This window comes from Ambystoma mexicanum, chromosome 8 (genome assembly GCF_040938575.1).
Source record: "Ambystoma mexicanum isolate Mex_15411 chromosome 8, UKY_AmexF1_1, whole genome shotgun sequence".
Classification (NCBI taxonomy): Eukaryota; Metazoa; Chordata; class Amphibia; order Caudata; family Ambystomatidae; genus Ambystoma; species Ambystoma mexicanum.
Window position 1 is genome coordinate 1659507443 of NC_090929.1, and position 20644 is coordinate 1659528086.

At 46.4% G+C, this 20644-nt stretch overlaps 1 protein-coding gene across 1 annotated transcript in view; it reads right to left on the bottom strand.

Annotated features, from left to right (window-relative positions):
* The window catches only part of SFXN4 (sideroflexin 4), a 225772-nt gene that overhangs the window by 196696 nt on the left and 8432 nt on the right, over positions 1-20644 (bottom strand). The window lies entirely within an intron of this gene.

Below are 20644 nucleotides of genomic sequence, written 5' to 3' on the forward strand. Positions count from 1 at the left end.
GGTACCCACAACATACATCACCGGGAAGGCTCCAGCTAGTCTGACTGGGCCTTCACAACAACACCATATATGGCACTTCCATCCAACAGCCAGTCGGGGGAAGGGACAGAGTCAGGGCTTCCCAGGACTTTGGGAAAACAAGGTAATGGGTAATAGAAAGCAAGAGGCCACCGGGGCCATCTTGTTTTCCATCAGGAATCAACTGATCCCAATGGCAGGGCCGGGGTATCCCAAAATGGAGGATACTCCGCGCACCTGTCAAATTCAGCATGGAGCTGCCACCAGCCCATACCCTGCTCTGTGGGCCACCCAGAGGTGCCCAAAAACAAACACTAGGGGCACAGGGTTGTACCCCCACCCATGGGTGCCATAAGGGTATCCCACGGGTCCGTTCAGCAAACCAAAAGAAAGAGAGCTGCACCGCCAGGAGTCTCACATGAACTCCTACGCGGAAAACACGACAGAACACACGATAAAAAGCAGTAAAGGACAAGGATACAGAGGCCCTGTCCCTCCGATGCATTTCCAGCATCATGCTCTTCTTCAGTGAAGAATTTTGGATGCACCCTGGACTCGAATCTATCCCTCTCCCAACACATCCACTCCGTATCCAGAACCCGTTTCTTCCACCTACGTATCCCCAGGCAAATCCTCCCTTACCTCACCTATCCACACTAAATCTCTGCCATCCTCACCATCATCCTCTCCCGGTAATACTATGCAAACTGCCTTTATCTAGGCGCACCAGCTTTCCAACTTAGGAAACTCCACAGAAACTAAAAGGCTGCGGCCAGTCTGCTCGCTGGCCATCAACCCAGAGAACCCATTAGCCCTGCACCAAGAGTGCTACATTGGCTCCCTATTGATCGACAGACTACCTTTAAAGCCATGTGCATTACTCACTGGGCCATTCATAACAGGCCCTGAATTCTTCCAAGATGAACTCACACGCTACTGACTCTCCAGGACCCTCAGATCCGGTGCAGCAATTCTCCTTGTTATCCCCAATATAACTGAACCCGACTGGGTGGATCCTCCTTTTCCGTCCAAGCTCTCACCATCTGGAACTCTCTCCCTCTCCACATCTGCAGCTTTGACAATCACCTCGCATTCAGAAAAGCCCTCAAAACCTGGCTTGTTCCCCACTCTTCCTGAAATCCTGAAATCCCTCTTCCACACGATCCTTTGATATGTTAGTATGTTAACCCCTGTAAACACAAACTTATAAGCCACGAGACAAGGAATCTACTACTATGGTTAGTATTCCATTCTTTTATTATAAGTCAAAATATCAAAACAGAAATGCTTTGGACAAACCTCATGCATGTGTGAGATCCACCAATTCAGCAGCACCCGCCCATGTACCTGAACTCTGTGTTGTTTACTGGAGCCTAGCAAGCCCTCCTAAATCTTAATCCCGGCAGAATGCACACACGCATCTTAAAAATAAACTCTTAGAAATGTCCCACACCTGGACTTCGGTCCCCAAGGGTGTTCCAACCACAAAGCTCATTGAGGCCATACAAATGGGGAATTGGCGTTATATAAATGACTACAATACAACACCCCCCGCCCCCAAGATGGCTCTTGTTTAGGTGATTCCATGGGAGTGCCTTTTGGCAGGATTTTTCTCTTTGTACAATAATCCGTGGTTGAGGTTTAATCACATGTTAACCCTGCTGTGGCTGCTGAATTGCTGGACCTTACACATGCACGAGGTTTGTCCAAAGCATTTCTGTCCATATTTATAATGAGTCACGATATACGCCCCCAGTGTCATGCATGATTGTGGCTCCCTTTGGAAAAAGAGGGGTTTCCTTACCTCTCAGAGTGCCCCCTTTCCCAATGTCCATTTTGTTTATGCATTATTGAAGGTGTGGCTGTTACCTTCCTCAATTTCTGTTGTGAAGTGTAAAGCGCACCAGAGCAATGCTGATATTTGTGCCAGAAACAGTTTGGCAGAGCATTTTCCCAGAGAGGCTTGCCTCTTATGGAACGTCGGCTCCCGATTATAAAATTGAGAACAAAAAAAGAAACATAATGATCCCTTTGGTTCTCTTTCCTAACTAGTGGACATTTCTACATGTTTCCACCCCTCACCTCTAAGGGTGGAGTAAAAACTGTAGTCCAAGAAAGGCAGTGTTTGATGTTCTGATCGTTTTTGGCGTCTTGCCCTACCTTGCCAGAGTTTTGCTCTCTGTTGCACACACCTCAAAAGTGGGGATGCTCTAGACATAAATCGCAAGTGTAGGTGGGACAAAGAATGATATGTAAATGGATATTTCTCTTCTGGGAAGGGTGCAGTGAGCTAAAACGAGGTTGTAAATCCTCCTGAATAGAAGAAATTCCATAGAACTGGGACACATGTTTGTTCTGATTAGCGGGGCTCCCACGCCTTTACAATTTTGCAAAACTTGGGGTTTCACCCTATATAACGATGGGTAATCCAGACGTGGACTCCTTGCTCACTGTTCCTTAGAGGCTCAGCTTCACCTCCACAAAGCTGAAACCTGTTTCTGGGGTTGCTGTTGGTGTCCACTTGGATTTTGGCTCCACGCATCGAGATCACCACTTCCTCGTGATGGTGGACCAATGGCCCTGCTACCCAGAGATAGCGTTCGTGCCCTCGGTGGCCCTTCACAACGCAATACGGGCGATGGAAAGAATATTCACCATGCGAGGCTTCCCCAAAACAGTCTGCACCGACAACGCAGCACCGTTCCAGAGCTCAGGGTTTGACGTGTTCCTGACTCAACAAGAGATCGTCCAGTATGGCCTCGAGCCAATGGAGAAGCCAAGCGCCTGATGTGCACTTAAGACCTTTCGCATTGCCCATGGCCAAGGGCTGTGTGAGAGAAGAGCACTTTGTCAATTTTTGTTCGAATACCGTACCACCCCCCATTGTTAGACCGAAGTGGCACTGGCAGAGGTTTTGTTTCAGCGGTGTCCACGCACTTTCCTCCCCAGGTGGAAGGGAGAGCACAAGGGGACATAGACAATGAGGCTGTCTGCATGCACAGAGAAAGACTGTCTGAATGGTAAATTGCATGCCGAGGGCTGCAAGAACATGACTTTGCAGTAGGAGACGCGCTCTTGGTGCCATCCCGAAGCCTGTCAGGGAAGATATTGCTCATCCATGAGCCCTCACCCCCGAAAGTAGTTAGAGTGCACGGATCTCAAGTGACTGCTGCAGACAGCCAAGGGCAAGTGACACGAAACTCCAGATTTTTTAGCAAACTGTCAGAATCACCCCGGCCAGGGAGTAAGGTAATTAGTCCGGCTCGACCAGAGATGACCACTGAGGACAGTGACAACTACCACGAGTGGACACCGCGAGCGAGAGCAGACAGCCCGGAGTCCATAGGGTCTGGAGATCAGGTAGGAGATGTGCCAGGTGTAGAAAGGGAACGTCGGTTCCCCACCCGGGAGTCCAGATGCCAAATGGTGTACCTACAGGACTACGATGTAGGCACGTGAACTGTAGGTGGTCGCCCAACCTGAGTGAGCAAAGTTGGAAGGGACAAGAGAGTACACACACACACACATGTGAAGCCCTGTAAGGGACTTCTTGTTTGTTTTAACAGTTATGTTCAAATGGTTGGGTTTTGTAAAGTATTTTGTCGTTCTGTGGAAAAGGGGAGGAGTGTTAGGTCAGGTGACTTTACGCTGTGACATAGCACGTCATAGCGTACAAAATAAATACGGCCCTGCCCACCACCACTGGCAGTCTGGAGCGGGGTGTTACAGCAACCGGGGTTTCTTGGTTGCCACACGCACTATCACCAGCGCCAACCAGCAGGCCCCGTAGTGTGCGCATACCTCAGCACACTCAAAAATAGCCACGCTGCGCAAATAAGGGTGAACAAAGATGGCTTATACGCTAAACAGTTTTGTAGAAAGCCTGTGATGCAAGCCCGTGAATACAGCAAAAAGCCACATCCATTTGGAGGTGGAAAACATGATAGTACGCTTCAGCAAACAATTAATCCGACTTGCTGGCAGCCGAATTTGCCAAAAAGCATCCGTGCTGAAATTCCCTCCGCGTGCACTGCATGGCCATAAATCATTTCTGTTGGGGGGCCGCATACCTGCCTAACCTCTGGATTTAGCCCAGAGACTCAGGGTTATTACACTCTTCTCCAGGTCTCTGGGGAAGAGTGGGTAGTCTTTGTGTATTCAATCGTCAAACAGGCTTTCCTAAGGCTCCTGTCTGAGCCTGTCAGGGCGTGGAGGAGCTCTACGCGCCCACACAACAAGTTCCTCCTTATTGTGCTGACACTTGTGCTATTCCTCCGGCAAACCTCGGCAAGGTCTTCCTAAAATCGGAACTGTGCATCACAAGTAAGACAACAGACACTGAGCTGTGCCTAATCGTAGCACCACCTTCCAAAATGCCAGACCACGGCCCCCCCCCCACAGCCACCACTGGTGCACAACCTTACACAAACTATACTCCATACTACCTATTGGTAAAGTTAAGACATACACATGCTGTCTATAGTGCCTTCCGAGACACTCATACTGAACACACTGAGTACTTCTTACTTCGCACAAACCACAGGCCACTATATCAGATTCACTCACCCGTTCGGGCAACGATCCCGCTAACCCAAGTTTACTCTCCCTGGACTCCAAAAGCTTACTGAACATCTTTTATTTTTGTATCATCAGGCATGCCATTATACGCTTCACAGATCCATAGTCTATCCTGTATATCTAGATGTGCTTTCTATGGTTACTATATCTAGGGAGCTTCTCTATGTGTTACAAGCCCTACAACTGCCACTCAAATCTAGGTGAGCTCTTCAATGTGTTATAAGCCATAAAGCGTCCACTGAAACCCAGGTGTACTTTTCAATGTGTTATAAGCCATACAGCTTCCATTCAAACCTATGTGCGCTTTTCAATGTGTTATAAGCCATACAGCTACCATGCAAATATAGGTGTACTTTTCAATGTGTTATAAGCCATATAGCTATCATGCAAATCTAGGTGTGCTTTATAATGTGTTATAAGCCATTCAGCTACCATTCAAACCTAGGTGCGCTTTTCAATGTGGTTTGACCCATACAGCTACCATGCAAATCTAGGTGTGCTTTTCAATGTGTCATAAGCCATACAGCTACTATGCAAATCTAGGTGTGATTTTCAATGTGTTATAAGCCATTCAGCTACCACTCAAATGTAGGTGTGCCCTCTATGTGTTACAAGCCCCTGACCACCAAACAATTGGTGACGTGCCTCTCTATAGATGCTGCATGCCTCTCTGACCCCTACTACACACTCAGACATGACTCCCAAGCACTAGCCGACCCACCGACGGCCATCCCACTCTCATGCAGATCTAGGTACAATCATTACTTGTCAGATAGGCCCCAGCCTGTAATCATAACATAAGTGAACATAGATCTGCTATCTGCTCGTCTAACCCCCCACCTGCCCACAAAACCTGGGTAGGATCCCCATATTAAAAGCCTACAACCACCCTTGCACATACTATGACTATGACCAGTCCTGCTCCCCCTGGGCCCACCAAACCAAAGAGACCTTGATCCGAATAGTTGGCCTCAACAGCCACCCTCCACACCCTACAACCCAGTCCAAACACCCACTGCAAATGGCGCATATGCTCTCCTACTCACATGATATTCCACCATCACACTTCCTTCCCAAGGCGCCTCCTTTCCTCCTGCCTACTAACCTTCTGACTACTACATACACGACTACCGCTCATGGGAAAACTCCTGACCCCCCCCCCCCGGAGCTTAGGAACAAGTCTCCAGCCTCTCCTCCGACATGTTACCATGCTTCCTAGAACACAGAAATAAACTCCTAGCCTCCCGCCAAATTTCAATTCCCAAAAACTCATCAGTCACCACATCACCCTCTACCTGGAGCAATGATCCACTCGCCTCCAGAACAAAGACCCTTTCGTCACCTGGAAGTCCTCACTCTTCTATGCAAATTAGCCTATCCCCAAACGGTGTCACCTACACTCGCCTGCTGGCGACTACCAACTCACACACAGAAGCACACACACATAGAAAACCTAATTCACTGCCAACCACTAAACCGACATCTGAGAAGAACAAAATTTAACAAAACCCAATTCCCTCAAAACCAATTCCGTGGATAACGTGCAAACAGATACTACAACCCACATCAAGGGTGCCCTTATCAATGCTAGATCCCTCTTGGCACATGCCTTGGACATCACTGACCTGAATAGCACAAACAACTTAGAGCCCCTTGCAATCACAGAAACCTGGCTGCACCCAGCAGCTGGACTCACACTCTCTGGCCATCCCTGAGGGGTACACCATCCTTAGGAAAGACAAAATGATCTCTAAAGGAGGTGGAGTGGCGCTCATCACCAAAAATAACCTCAGATTGAGAGAAACCACCAATCAAGCCTTCCCCTCAGGAGAACTGATCTCATTCAAGGAAAGACAAAATGATCTCCAAAGGAGGTAGAGTGGCGCTCATCACCAAAAATAACCTCAGATTGAGAGAAACCACCAATCAAGCCTTCCCCTCGGGAGAACTGATCTCATTCAAAATCTCCCTCTCTGCCACATACACCCTCACTCTTCACCTGATCTATAGACCCCCAGGCCCTGTGACATTTTTGTGAGAAGACATAGCTTCACTCCTTTCAACCAACACCAAACCCATGTCAAAAATCATTATGCAAGACTTCAATTTAGGTCTAAATGACCCATTAGACACCCAAACTACTGCTCTTGCCAATACCATTGAAGACAAGGCGTCACCCACCAAATCACCAATCCTACACATGACAAAGGACGTATACTGGACTGGCTAGCAGACCTCAACTGCTTTACCAACATACTAGCCAACAACCCGTGCCCGTGGTCAGATCACAATGTCATTCTATTCTCTATTAGCGTGGAAACCAAGCCCAATGGGCCACCTCAACTCTCCCCGGCGGTACTCTCAAGAAACCATCAGAACATCACCCGAGACAACATGGTCCCCTTGCTACGACCACTAACTACTCGCAAAAACATCACCTTTGTAGAGGAGGTCCCAAATAAAGCCTGCACTCCAGTCGCCCATTTTGAAGTACCAGGAACATTCACACCGAAATACGTGACGTATGATGAGCAAATAAACCAGCAGAGAGCCGCAGTAGGGCTTTGCCCAGTACCAACCAGAAGAACAATACCTATTGAAGTACCAATAACCAGACAACCATCGACAGTAAGGTACCGATTAAGAAAACCCTACCAGCAAATGAAACAAAATGAAGATTGCTTAAGTACTGTCCAGGAAGAAACCAAAAAGTCCTTAATGGAAGACGAATGGTGACGTCACGAGGGACTGGACTAACGCACCCATAGAAGATATAACGACCCAAGGATGACACAAAGAGGCGAAATGCCATGCATAAAGATATCGCAAAACTGAAAGAAGAGAACGTTGATGAAAGACAAAGCAGCTTAACCTGTATGCAGGATGAAGATATGCTTGTAACCGGAAGAAAGCTAAGAAAACAGTGTGACTTGCTATGCTAAGTAGAAGAATAGAGCGGCAAGCGCCATTATACACAATCTACCTCAAAACGAAGTATGTTATATAAGTGCAAGTCTACTTTACACAAAAGCAGAATTAACTCAAGTTACTAGAGGTCAAACAGGACAGGATTCGTATTCCAGCTAAAACGAGAAGAGATGGCTGAATCGAAACTCAGCAGAGGCAACGTGCGCCAGGAAGAGCCAAGGTCAGACCAATAGAAGAAGCGAACAGTAGCTTTGCGGAATCAAAACTTAAGAACAGAATAGCCTATTTCAGGGAGGCCGAGATAAGGAGGCACAGGCAGGTGGCAAGCCGAATAAGAATTAAATGCACAAATTGAAGGAAGCTAGGCCGATTCACGATGTGAGCAGCACGTGACCATCAAGCAAGAAGAGGCACGGGTTCACACCTACGCCTGGCTGTCGCCCAGACAGAGATATCATAACTTTTCCTGACAAGACCATACAGTTTCGAGGCCGACCACAGCCAACTAATTGACACATAAACGATGGATTGAGGGAAGGCAGGGTGAATCTTAGGGCAACCTGCACCTGGCTGACCATTCTGCGTGCTGCTAAGTAAAGTGGAGATTTATGCATGTGGTTGAAGCCAACCCAATCACAATGGAGCAAATAATCTAGGGTCCTATAGATAGCAGAACCAATGGGATGTTGTACTCATAGTGACGTCTACTAGAGTAATGTTAGAAGGAAGGGCTTAAACGCCCATCTGATAATGTTTATCCAATCCTCTTACTCTGTTATCATATACAGATATAGTACCTATAGTAAAGTTACCTTTTCCTAAGTAATAGAATTGAATGTTAACTTTTGAGTGTTACACGTCAATGATGACGAGTTTTGCGTATAAATGTTACATGATGGACCAGGGCATCTTAGTGACGTCAGAGTCACCATGTAATACGTCAGTATATCCTGTAAAAAAATCAAAAGGAGTGTTATGGCATTTAATTCAGGATTTACGCCCAATAAATGATATTGTTGAGGCCGAGTTCCCTTTAGTCCCTAACCCGGCCACAATTCTATGTAATATACCTGTTGAGGCAAAATATTTCACGTTGATTGACTTCAAAAATGCATTTTTCTCAATCCCGTTGCACCGTGACTCACAAGATCTGACGTCATTCACATTCAGACAAATGCTTCTGAAAAGCGCGAGGCTGCCACAGGGGTACTGTGAGTCTCTGTCTATTTTCAACAGAGCCCTGCAGATGGATTTGAGCAATATTGCACTAGAAAGTGTCGTCTTACACTGTGTGGATGACATCCTAATCTGCAGTACAACAGAAGAGCAATGCAGGCACGATTCTATTTGACTACTGACTTTACTGGCTGAGAAAGGATATAAGGTTGACAAGGAAAAGTTACAATATTGTCAACAGGAAGTGCTGTACATAGGTCAGCTAATCTCACATGAAGGAAAGAAAGTGACCCCAGAATGGCCTGAAGCCATATTGAACACGGCTAAAACGCACAAGATAAAGCAGATGCAGAGCTTTTTAGGCCTATGCAACTATGTCAGAGCATGGGTCTTCGACTACAGCTCCTACACTAAGCCTTTACTTCAGGCCGTTAAGAAGGCCCAAGTGATGAAAGAAAAGATCGAATGGTCTGAGGCCATGGAGAACGGGTTTGCTGAACTCAAAAGAGCCATTTGCACAGCTCCAGCCAGTTCTAGGGATCCCCAATTATGCAGAGGAATTCTACCTGTTTTCACACACAAATGGCAGCGTCATGACGGTAGTACTCGTTCAAAGAACCTCGTTCGGGTATAAGCCCCTGGCATATTACAGTGGGAATCTGGACCCAGTAATGAGAGGCCACTTCCCGTGCAAACAAAGTTTAGCTGCCGCGGCGTTCGCCGTAGAAAAGGCGACAACCATTGTGATGGGATGCTCCATGACGTGACAACCATTGTGATGGGATGCTCCATATGTCGAGCACTCATCATTTGCCATTTTAGAGAAACCAAAGGGCACACTGACATTCCAGAGAGCTTCTGCTTATGAAGTGATCATATCAAACCCATTGATTAAAAAAGTCTGATGTAAGATAGTAAACCCAGCTATGTTCATCGCAGAGCCAGTCACTGAGGGAGAGCCGATACATGACTGCGCAAATTATGAAGAGCTCTATGATGAAATCCCCAGGGTGAAAGAAAATGCCTTGGCAGGAGCAGAGATCGTCTTCATTGAGGGGTCTTCGAGAATCGATCAAAATGACGGGCAAAGATATACAGGCGTTGCTGTGATGAAACACACAGGACATGGAGAATTTCAAGTACTTCTTAGTGCATGAATACCATCTCAATATTCAGCACAAGCTGCAGAATTATTGGCATTGATACTCGCCATTGAGAATCACACAGACCAGGAAGTAACGGTGTACAGTGACTCCGCCTATGTGACGTCAACAGTGCACGCAGGCTTAGCGCGCTGGAAAAGTAGGTGCTACCTCCGAGCGGACGGCTCGCCAGTGCAGCACGCAGCCTTGTTGGACAGGCTGATCAAGGCACTACAACTCCCAGTGGGCATAGCGGTTGTGAAATGCGCCGCCCACACGAAAGGGACAGATTTGGTCTCATGCGGAAACCAAGCAGCAGACACGGAAGCCAAGCGTATGGCATCCAAAATTGATATGATTATGGAAGTGGAAGTGGCGTGCACCGATGAAAGAATGATAGTTGCATGAAAAACATCTGAAGCCTATAACGATCTTGGGTAAACGCAACTAATGGAGTTCCACGGGGAGGCACGACAGGAAGAGAAAAACATATGGAAACGTCAAGGGTGTTATTTAAACTCCTCTGACAGCTTGTGGCGACAAGACAGCACTGGTAAACCAGTAATGCCTGTAGCCCTACTAAAAATAGTGCTGGAGCAGTTACATTACCCAGCGCATATGACAAAGGAGAATCTAGCACAACGCTTGTGGAAGAGTGGTTCATACTGAATTTAGCTGAGCATGTTGCATTCTTTATGGTGAACTGCATAATCTGCCAACAATTCACTGCTGTGCATACATTAAAAGTTATGAGAGGAGTCATCCCCAGGCCAAATAGGCCTTTTCATCACTTGCATATCGATTAGGTCGACATGATTCAAGTATGTAACGGGTACAGATACTTAATTGTTGTGGTGTGTCCATTTTCTACATGGATAGCGGCAGGTCCATGTACACACCCAAACTCTACCTGTGCGGACAAATGTTTAGTGAGGGAAGTGTTCCCCAGGTGGGGTGTGTGCAAAGTCATGGGATCAGATAATGGCCCTCACTTTGTCAATGCAGTGTTCGAACAGATTAACTTGCTGCTTGGTATAAAGCACAAGTTCTCGTTGGCGCATCATCCACAAGGTAATGGGATCTGTGAGAAGCTCAACGGCTTGTTAAAGGAAAGGATAGCCAAGTTGAAGCTTTCTCTAAGGAAGGGATAGTTGCACGGCCTTCCACTGGCATTGTATGCTCTTCGGAACCAACCTGGCTCCGACCATCATTTTATGCCACACGAGATAGCCACAGGAAGAAGAATGAGAACTCCCCTAACACCCCGAGATAGAGCTAGATGTGATGCCCAGTCAACAGGAGAGGTTTTAGGATCTGAAATGCAAAACTATCTGAACTGTAGGACATCTTGCCTTACTGTAATTTCAGACCAGCTGCAGGGACGACGAAAAGGGTGCAGCGCAGCACAGAACACAGAAGGAGACACTACATCAGACTCAGCTCAAGGTCTACGTGTTCCACTCGTCTTCCCTGGAGACGCCGTCTTGGTGAGAAACCATACAAGGAAAAAGGGGGACGAGCCAAGGTTCAACGGACCGCTCGCAGTTGAAGATGTCACTCCATCTGCAGTCAAGCTACAAGGAAGAAGAGCTTGTATCTTCCTGGGTGATATCAAGCCATACATCAGAGGAATCCCCCTGCCTACACCCCACCCCGAAGAGACTACAGACAACGGGGAAGAACCACAGCATGTGCAGACGAGATCCATGACGAGGAAGAAGGACACATGACCAGCAAAGTAAAGACAAAGAACTTTTGTGCAAAAGGTTGTGGCTTCTTTTTGGACCTTCATCTAAGCAAAAAAGGGGGATAAGGACATAAAACATAAAAACTGACACTCTGTGCATCCTAGTTGTAGGGTGAAGAAGAAAATTGCACGTATAAGCCACAACATAGTCTGCTGACTTTGAACTTTGAACTGAGGCACACTTAAGCCTTGATGAGAAAAAAAGACTATGACAAATTTTGACCAAGGATATTTACATTGGCAACAAATACAGTATTCCACAGTAGAGACATCACAAAGGACGTAGTCACCAATTCAACCTAGTGCTAAGATCATACACGTCATTGGTAGGGAGTCTCACCAATATCACATACTTTCTCCAAGATCCTGAAAATGAAAAAATAATAAGACAACTGCTAATTGTCATTGTTGAACAATTTATTAAACTCCACGAGTACAGTGAGAAAGATTCCAATGCTCCCAACACAGGCGGAAATAGATGAGCTCATCAACACACTGTTCTTTCGCATAATCGAAGACCGTCCAACCATTGTCGGAAGAATGACAGATACACTAACATTTCTTCGAGACGCAACAAACACAGAACATTTAAGCCATCTTTTAAATAAGATCATCATTTTGGTCGCACTCCACATGACCGGGCAGTGCAAACATTGTTTACATCAAGGAAAAAAAATATAACCCTGAAACAAGCAAAGACAGGACAAATGTCCCTGTCACGAGAAGACAGCAGATCGGCACACAATGTCCTTTTTCGCCCTGTTACTGACTTTCCAGAGTTGGTGGGGAGACCTATCAAGGTTGACATCCTCACCTTCATCAGAGATCCAGCTAATGTCGCACAGATGGGAATGCTCCTACATGGAATCCTACTCCAAGTGGAACTTTCCAACTATCAGAGAGATTATCTGAGGAGATTCTGAGGAAACTTTCTGCCGAGGGACAGATCGAGGGAGCAGAGTCAAGAACTCCATTTGTTATATTTGTTATTTTTCCCTATTTCTTCATACTGACCAGTGTCCAACATGTCCTCAGGACTGAAGCAGAGTCGAGGGGTGGACTGGGAGCTGACCTACTTTGAACATGCACAGTAAAAGGGCTCACTGAAGTGTTATATAATCTGTTTTCCCATAGTCTAACAGAGGAACTGTATCCTGAAATAAGAGACAATCCGTCGCCCGCAAGAGGGGGGACACTTGTGAACCATCTAACACTCGCAAACGCAGTATTTGAAAGACGATATTGTTGAAGGAAATAATAACATTGACATTTGGTGAATGATCGAGATGGGGGCCCAGAGCAGCAACCTGGTCCTCCCACAAGCAGAGAGGCACCACAGCTTCTCTGGAAGGAAACGCTGTCGCCTTTCATATCGAACCGTAGTGTACATATGCATTGTATTTATCTTTATTTTACTGTCATTAACAATCAGAACTGCATTATTTATTGGTGCACGAAGCGGTCCAATTTCAGTGCACCCACCTCATGATACACGCTTGAAACCCACAAGAGCACCCAGACCTTATATAGTTATTCCAATCCCTAGAAAATCTGATGGTAGAGTAAATGAACTTGAAATGAACGTGATTAATAGTGATATACACACACCTATGGTAACGAATGAGCAGGAAAGCCGGAGACAGGGTCAGCATGAAATGAATAAAGAAAAAAAGTGACAACCACACACACACACACACACACACACACAAACACACCCCCCCCCCCTAGTTTCAATGACCGCAGAACCACAAACGAAAGCAGTAGAGAAGATGAAACTGCCTACCATAAAAACCTTCACAGGAGATAGTGGGAGAAAACAAAAAGAATTAAGAGAAAGACCAACAGAAGCAGTCATATCAGAAACCCTTAAGAAACAGAGGCGGCCTCAGAAAAACTCTCCACAAGGACACAAATGTTTGTAGACTTACTATTCCCGCACATAGCCAGAGCGAGGAAACTGCATGAGGAACTGCAAAATAAAACCACAGAGACTGCATTACCCAGCATATATGTTCCAACACAAGGGACAAGTACCAGTTCCACAATACAGCCATATACCGGACCAGTGTCAGGCTGGTTGGCATGGGCATTTGCATGCAGCAGAAAAAAGATGCACGAGGACCAGGAAAGAGCTGCCTGACTCCTGTCCACTCAAATGGCACAGATGAAGAAGCCTGTACCATGGGCCAGGATACCTGAGAACCCTCCAGCAAGAAAGAGCCATACAGATGCATTCAGAGATGTAGTAATAGCAAACTACATGAAAACCTTAAGAATCAAGAGAAGCATGCATGAAGACGACACCGAACTGAACGATTACCTGGATAGCACAGCACACTTCATTTGGTACCAGCACATGAAGGAAGTTGGAAGACGAAAATCCGAAGGGGAATGCTTCGTTTGCGCACTCCTACCGTACAGCATGGGAAAGTCCAAGATCTTCGTGGCTGTAGAAATTGATGTCCCAACAGCACACTGTCTCTCACACATAGCAATGTGCAATACCAGAGGCCAGTTCATGGGAAGTGATGCCTCATTGATATGGGCAACTGAAACAGCTTATCCTGATGAAGATGATTATGTCCAGGACATTAAGACGAGAAATAGAGCCCATACTAGGAATCATGTGATCAGGTAAGAGAAGCCTGGAGTTAAAGGAACAGGAATAAGATGGGAAGTAAGCCCTAGACTAAACGTCCAGGGGAAAACTCCGGAAGAGGCTCAAATTTGGAAAAGCAGAGGCCAAATGCAGATTTGGGAAACAGTACTTTCACCAGACGGTTGTAAACAACGAGTGGTGATCTGCCGAACATGGATGATCCTCGGGGCCTGCAAGGAAGCCATCGGAAACTCACAAAGACTGTGCAAACCACTATAGCCTAAACTTACAAGACTACTGACATGGGTCGAAGACAGAGGAGGACCCCTGCAGATAGTGCCACTAGAAAGTCTGAAATTGTGCTTCAGAAACAATGGCACAAGGAAAATGGGGGAGAATCAAAAATTACTTTTCCGCAAATCAGAAGAAGCATTTCATGCAATCCCATATGAATACAGGCTGTTTAGCCTCACCTCATCAGTGTTCACAACGGTTTTCATGCCACAAATCCAAGTTGGAGTAAATACTAAATGGTTGCAGATACCCAGATGGGAGATACTGCAAACCACCAACACAACAATAAAGGATTCAATGCAATCAAGGTAGAGTTAAGAGCCATCGACTGATGACTCTCCTGAACAGATATGTACTTGACATGATTACAGCTAGGGATGGAGGAGTTTGTGCAAAAATTGGAGAATCATGTTGCACATTTATACCTTCTCATGACAAAGAAAATGGAACTTTAACAGAGGCCATAAGTATGCTGACAAACCTGCAGAACCAGATGATCAATGAAACCGACGAAGTTGATGATGACAGCTGGTTTGGATCACTGTTTTCATGGGTTCCACAATGGATGGCGGATGCATTCAAATTGTTGGGAGCCCTGGTAGTGATGATATTACTGGGAGTTTGTTATCAAGATAATACTCTCGCAATGCAAGAAAGCCATAGGGATGAAGATCATGATTGATGTCAAGTCAGGATGGAAGCCAAGAGATCTGACTGATGAAGAAATAAGAAACTTCGTGAAGGCTAGCAAGCACGCACCAGAAAGTTTCTTTATCCCAGGAAACGCAGAAATTATGAAGGAAAATGGATTTACTGCAGCCCAAATGGACAATGTCAGCTGATGACGTGGAACAAAGACGAACATGTAAGGACAGCAGGAACCCTGAAAGGAGTGATAAAAATATGGACTCCAAAGAGACACTTCTTCAAACCATCATGTACAAACCCAGAAGATAAAGAGGTGATGAACCCAGAAGATGGAGTGAAGATGAATCCAAAGGAGGAATTGGTCGATGAATCGACCAGAGGGGGGAGTGTAGAGGAGGTCCCAAATAAAACCTGCACCCCAGTCGCCCATTCTGAAGTACCAGGAACAGTCACACTGAAATACTGATGTATGATGAGCAAATAAACCAGCAGAGAGCCGCAGTAGGGCTCTGCCCAGTACCTATCAGAAGAACAATACCTATTGAAGTACCAATAACCAGACAACCATGGACAGTAAGGTACCCATTAAGAAAACCCTACCAGCAAATGAAACGAAATGAAGATTGCTTAAGTACTGTCCAGGAAGAAACCAAAAAGTCCTTAATGGAAGACGAATGGTGACGTCACGAGGGCCTGAACTAACGCATCCATAGAAGATATGACGACCCAAGGATGACACAAAGAGGCGAAATGCCATGCATAAATATATTGCAAAACTGAAAGAAGAGAACGTTGATGAAAGACAAAGGAGCTTAACCTGTAAGCAGGATGAAGATATTCAACCTGCTAATGCCTGTACATATGCTGGCAACCGCAAGAAAGCTAAGAAAACAGTGCGGCCTGCTATGCTGAGTAGAAGAATAGAGACGAAACTCCAGAGCCTATGCAGGGGCTTCATATGGCATAATTCCAGAAACAGGGTAGCCCTATGGAAGCTGCAGGACCCGTATGATAGAGGGGGCATAAACCTGCCGAATTTCGAGATATATCACCTGGCAGGGCAGCTTCAGTACGTGGCCAGATGGCTATCGGAAGAAGAGACAGCAGAAGCAAGATTGCTAAGCAGGGACTGCACTCCATTCTTTCAAAAGGAGCTAATATGGCTGCCTAAATCAGAGATGCAGGGACGTGCGAGATTGCTGGAACTAGGCTTGAAAACATGACACAAAGCATGCCAAGTGCTGGGAAACCCGACCCCGTGCTCTCCGCAGGTACCCCTGGTAGCTCTATGCAGCAAGGACACGCAAATGGTAAAAGGGATCCGTAAATTCTGGGAACCGATGGGCCTGGTGACCCTCGGGGACATAAGGCAGGAAGAGGAGGCACTAGATTTTCAAGAGATAATGGAAGACACCGGGGTACACCCAGGACAATACATTACATATACCAGAATAATCAAACGAGTGGGAGGAAAGTGGCCCGCGGCAGCATTAACAGAACAACCCGACGCAGTCATTGAAACGATGTATGATATCTCGGAGGGCGGGCACGAAATATCCCGAATATACAAATTACTGATGTCCAGAGTGGGCAAGGAGCTGCTCCAGTTGAGGCAGGAGTCAAAGGAGGAGGTGGGAGAACCTATGCAGGATGGGCAATTGGAAAGTGCCCAGAGGTACGACAAGAAAGTGTCCCGGAATGCACGGCTGCAGCAGATCCAGCTATACATCACCCACAGGGCATACATGACCCCCGAGTAAAATCGCCAGGTTTGGAAATACAATGACACAGAAATGCCCTAAGTGCGGGAAGGTGGATGCCGGGATGATTCACATGTTCTGGGCGTGCCCGGAGGTGGGTAGGTTCTGGGAGAAGGTTAAACAACGCCTGGCCCAAAAGGGGATCAAGCTGGAGGTGGAATCAGCATGGGCATGCATGTTGGGGGGATTTGCTAGACCACGTAATTTAAAACCCATTAGCAAACTGAAAGACCTGGCGTACATCCTGGCCAAACGGAGAATAGCTATGGGCTGGAAAGCAGCTCACAGACCTAGACTAGAGGTGTGGTGGAATGACCTCCTGAAGTGGGCAGAGGCTGTGACGGTGGCATGGTATGGTATGAACCCGTCAGTAGGGGAGGGGAGGAGGAAACAGGGCCCCTGGTGGTATGGAGGCAAATGATAACCGCGATGTCGGGACTTCCCGAGGTCTAATCCAGTGAAGACGATACGCCTGAAAACAAAAAAGGAGATAAACCCTAAGCAACAAACTTTAAGGTATTGAAGTAGGAGCTCGAGTTAAGGAGGTCGAAGGGGGGAGGACTGTAAAGCATAACATGTGATTGTAAGACAAGATGCGCTTTAATGGAAATGTCCTATATGTTGGTTAAGTTTGATGTGTTGTTTAAAATAATAAAAAAATATTTACAAAAAAAAGTAGAAGAATAGAGCAGCAAGCGCCATTATACACAATCTACCTCAAAATGAAGCATGTTATATAAGTGCAAGTCCACTTTACACAAAAGCAGAATTAACTTAGGTTACTAGAGGTCAAACAGGACAGGATTCATATTCCAGCTAAAACGAGAAGAGATGGCTGAATCGAAACTCAGCAGAGGCAACGTGCGCCAGGAAGAGCCAAGGTCAGACCAATAGAAGGAGCGAACAGTAGCTTCACGGAATTGAAACTTAAGAACAGAATAGCCTATCTCAAGAAGGCCGAGATAAGGATGTGCAGGCCGGTGGCAAGTCGAATAAGAATTAAATGCAAAAATTGAAGGAAACTAGGCTGATTCACGGTGTGAGCAGCATGTGACCATCCAAGCAAGAAGAGCACGGGTTCACACCTACGCCTGGCTGTCGCCCAGAGATATCATACATTTTCCCGACAAGAAGATACAGTTTTGAAGTCGACCACAACCAACTAATTGACACATAGCCACTAAAGTAATGATGGATTGGGGGAAGGCAGGGTGAATCTTAGGGCACCCTGCACCTGGCTGACCATTCTGCGTGCTGGTAAGTAAAGTGGAGATTTATGCATGGGGGTTGAAGCCAACCCAATCACAATGGACCAAATAATATAGGGTCCTATAGATAGTAGAACCGATGGGACGTTGTACTCATAGTGACGTCTACTAGAGTACTGTTAGAAGGAAGGGCTTAGACGCCCACCTGATAATGTTTATCCAATCCTCTTACTCCGTTATCACATACAGATATAGTACCTATAGTAAAGTTACCTTTTCCTAACCAATAGAATTGCATGTTATCTTTTGAGTGTTGCACATCAATGATGATGAGTTTGGGTATAAATGTTACTGTTTGTATGAAGTTCGAGGGAGTTGAAGCGAGATGGACTATCGCAAAACTGTTGATTTCCATGTTTCCCCATTTTTTGTACATGTCATTAAACGGACTCTACTTTGCCAAACAATTGAGTTGTCCTTATTGGTTGGTGTTGGAGTAAGAAAACCTGCACCCCCATCCATCTCAAGGTGCAGCTATCTTGTCTTAAAGTACTCTGGAGCAAACCCCGATTCTATGGGCCGGCCGGGGGTCTCCACAGTACACTTTGGACCCCACCGCTATGGTGACTCTCTACAACCAAACCTTCCAGGCGGCCATTAACAAAGTTGCTCCCTTGGGTAAACACAAAGCCAAACCTATAGCTCACACAAATTCTTGGTACACAGCGAGCCTCAAAAGACCTACGCACCACTAAAGGAACTGCTGAGAGCGTTTGGAAAAAAAACCACCTACCCACGCAAACAAATTGCACTTCAATACTCTTGCCTCCGAATACAAGGAATCCACCATCAAATTGAAGGGCAACTCATACAATATGAGAATCAAAAGCTAGCGCCCTTCCCAACAGCCTTTGTGAATACCTCCTTTACCACAGGGAAAGTCCCCACCTCCCTCAAGGAAGCTTGGGTCCGCCCTCTTTTGAAAAAAACAACTCTCAATCCCACCTCCCCCAACAACTACAGACCTATCACCACTGTCCCATTCCTCCTCAAAATATTGGACAAAGCAGCCTACTTGCAGGTCCAGCACTTCATTGAACAGAACAAACTCCTTGGACTCCGCCAATCTGGCTTCCGCCCCAGACACGGGACCGAAACCGCCCTACTTGACTTGAAAAACCAAATGGACGATGCTAGAGACATGGGTAAACCAGCACTTCTCCTACTCCTTGACCTATCCGCGGCATTCGACCTCGTGGATCATGGCGTCCTATGCCACCACCTTTCCTCCACCGCCAAATTCTCCCCAGAGGCCACAGCTTGGATCACCTCCTTCTTACAAGACAGAACCATGCAAGTATTCTCTGACCTAGCCGCTGCATCACCAACTATTATACTTTGTGGTGTACCCCAACGCTCCTGTCTCTCCCCCACCCTGTACAACATCTTCACACGACCCCTTTTCCTCATCCTCGACGCTATGGGCATCTCATACACCAACTACGCCGACGACACCCAGATCCTCCTCACTCTCACAGGTAACTATGACACCGACTCCCTGACCCTCAACAACCTCTACAACACCATCCAAGCCTGGATGGCTGAGAACGGACTATGCCTCAACTCTGACAAGACGGACCTCCTCCTGGTAGGTTCCCCCGACATGCTAAAAAACCTAGATGCCCAATTCAGCCACTTCACCATTGACTCCATTAAAATCCCGGTCTCCGATTCTGTCAAAACTCTGGGAGTCTACCTGGACTCCAGCCTATCCATGGATAGACAAGTCAACGCAATAGCATCCGCAGCTGCATATCATGCTAAACTTATCAACGCAATCAGGCCCTTTCTATCCAAAGAGAACTGCACCAACATAGCCAGAGCCATCACCGGCTCCAGGCTAGACTACTGAAATGTACGCTTTCTAGGAACCTCCAACAAAAACTTAGAGAGACTACAAGTAATACAGAACAATGCTCTCCGGGCAGCCCAAGGCATTGCTAAAAGAGAACACATCTCTGAAGCCAGAAAACTAGCCCACTGGCTCCCAATAAAGGAAAGGATCGTATTCAAAGCCCTGACACTGACCCACAAGTGCATTCACTTCACTGCTCCTGCATACCTTTCTCAAAGGATCCACCCTGTCTCCACTACCAGGCCAACCAGATCCACGTACACCAACGTGCTCTCTGTGCCACTAGTAAAAAGAGTAAAAGTGGGTGGATCCAGCTTCCCCTATCTCGCGCCCACCCACTGGAATGCCCTACCTCTCACTATCCGTGGCGAGGACTCCCTCACCACCTTCCGCAAAACACTGAAAACTACCCTCTTCACATAAGGACCGACACATCAGCACGAATACTTATCATATATGTTTGTAATATACGACCAAATGCAATATTTGTAACAACAGTATGATTTCTTGTACTATTCATAATGTGTCAACAATCGCTATCATATGTACCATGTAACTAAGTTATTGCAAGTAACAGCGCCTCAATGCCCCTGGGCTGCTTGCGCGCTATATAAATATAAATAAATAAATC